This window comes from Micropterus salmoides, unplaced genomic scaffold (genome assembly GCF_014851395.1).
Source record: "Micropterus salmoides isolate LMB-PRFRI ecotype aquatic unplaced genomic scaffold, ASM1485139v1 Ms_hic_scaffold_1, whole genome shotgun sequence".
Taxonomy (NCBI): domain Eukaryota; kingdom Metazoa; phylum Chordata; class Actinopteri; order Centrarchiformes; family Centrarchidae; genus Micropterus; species Micropterus salmoides.
This window is the reverse complement of record NW_024040040.1, coordinates 32,892,298-32,894,657: the sequence shown is the minus strand read 5'-3', so window position 1 is coordinate 32,894,657 and position 2,360 is coordinate 32,892,298.

Below are 2,360 nucleotides of genomic sequence, written 5' to 3'. Positions count from 1 at the left end.
AGCGAAGCAGCATTTGAAGATAATGTAGAACGTATTATTTATGATGTGGAAGCTTCACTGATCTTTTTTCATTTTCATTAGCAGCTTTTTACTATTACAATGCACACAAATAAATTATGTGGTGATTGCGCAATCATCACACCACATAAAAAACTACTTGTTGGAAGCATAATTGGTGTTTACAACATAGTGTTTTTCACACATACCGTCATTAATACCTTGATTGGTGAGGTGCTATCCAACAATCCTGATATTCAAGACCACTGTTGTTGCAGACTCTGATGTGCCTATGTGACTGATTTCCAGTAATGATACAGGTAGATGTGCGGAATTTATAGTAGCATGTAAGAAATGAACACAGTCCTAGTATAGATAGACCATAGACTGTATATAAAAATAAATATAGACATATGACCATAACTACTCCCCGTACGTCCCAGTGTATCCATGTATGAGACTTCTAGATATTCCAATAGGAACAATAAAGCCAAATATATTTCACTGTGGTTGGTCCTCCTGTCTAATTAGGACTTATCTCTGGAGGACGGACCGTTCCCACCTCTCCAGACAAGAATTATAGTATTTAAACCAAAGGGTGACTTTGAAATTACTTGATTTTTTTAAATTATGATTAATACCCCTAGTCTGCTGGACTGAATTTTCTGAGTTTCAGTCAGTGGAAAAATATCTGAGACAGATTTGCATTGATAAGTGAAATGATTTTGATGATTAGTCATTTAGTTGTTTTTAAAAGGTGATGTCATGTCTTCCTGTGACCTTGAAAGTTGTTGAAACTTTTTTTGGACGTGTCATTCAAGTGAATCTGGGCAATGTGTTTAAGATGAAGCAGAATATTTTGAATGTAGCGACCTGAATTAAATCTAGCTTGGTCCTTTTAGTTTGAAACAGGTATGCCCCAACATGCTCAGAAGGAAGTAAAACATGACCAGTCACATTCCTGTGAGAGGAGGAAGTATAATGTTGATAATGATGATGATGATGATGACTGGGCTTTTGATGAGATAAACAAAATAGGCTCCCACCTGTCTGAATAAAAATATCTTAGGTAAGGTAAAAGTTCTTCAACATAACAATGAGTGTATTTCGTGTTTGGTCAATGTCACCTTTACAGTCTCTGTGCTTGTAATTTGTTCTTTTTGCCACTGGATGGAGATAGTTAGACACACTCGAAATGAAATACTGATATCCATCTTCATTGCATGCTTCATGTTTGACAGGAGGACATTTGAGCAAATTTACTGTATAATAAGGCAATAAGGCAATACTTCAGACCACAGACCTTGTCATACACCAACAAGAATCAATGGTCGGCTCTTTGAATATCTTAGCTTTGGTGAAAATGGTTCTGACAGCCCTGGATTTAGTCAAAGGTTTCGCTGTAATGAGAATACTTTCTCATCACTCATAGTGAAACGCTACTGTGGGTTGTTTCAGTGATCCAGTTCTAAATAGAGGCAGGTGAATTAATTCTTTCAGGTTATTAATCACTATAAGGCAATCAACAAAAAGGCTGTTTTTATTACAAAAAAGGTCATCCTGTGTTTTGAAACTATGGTGCAGACTGGGATAAGGTAAGTGAAGAGGTTAAATTTTCTGTTACTCGTGGGCAAACTTTATCAGCAAATAGTACAAGAATACTGAAAAAATTAAAAGTAAAGAGAATAGAAGGCTTCATGATCACACAATCAAAACACATAATTACAGATATGCAAAACAATCAACAACACACTATGGGGTTAAGTAAATAGCTGTTATCATACAAAAATATGTAATTCAATATGCAACATAGAGTAATTTTAAAAGCATAGTTATAATAATAATATTTTTGTAGCTCACTTGTGGAATTGTGTTTCCTCCTTTATTCACAGTCAGTGGTGTCATATATGATTAATGTTTTCAGCATGCTGTGATGATCAATCCACAGTGAAGGGGCCAGGGGAATCAATTAGCTTCAAGGAAGTTTAAATGTATTTATTGAACTGCCCCCATAATCGCTACATGGCTACACTGTGCCATTTCAGCAATGTGATGCTGCTACATTGTAACTATGGTTCAGTGCAGCACTCTTTTAGCATTTAACCTGCTGCAGGGTGCTTTGTCCGACATATTTCGGACAGGAATTTTGCCCAAGTCAACTTCGTTCACCATCATCCCTCCTGTCACTGTCTGTCCCGCCCAGATCATCTACGTTATCCAATAAAGGAAAAAGCCATCCTGTATGCCTGAGAATCTTCACAGACATCACCTTCTTTACCATTGGTTTAAAGTAAAAGGAAATCTTCTTAAACCGAGATGTGGTTGGCTAACAACAATGTCAATCACTCTGCCTGCCAGTCTAT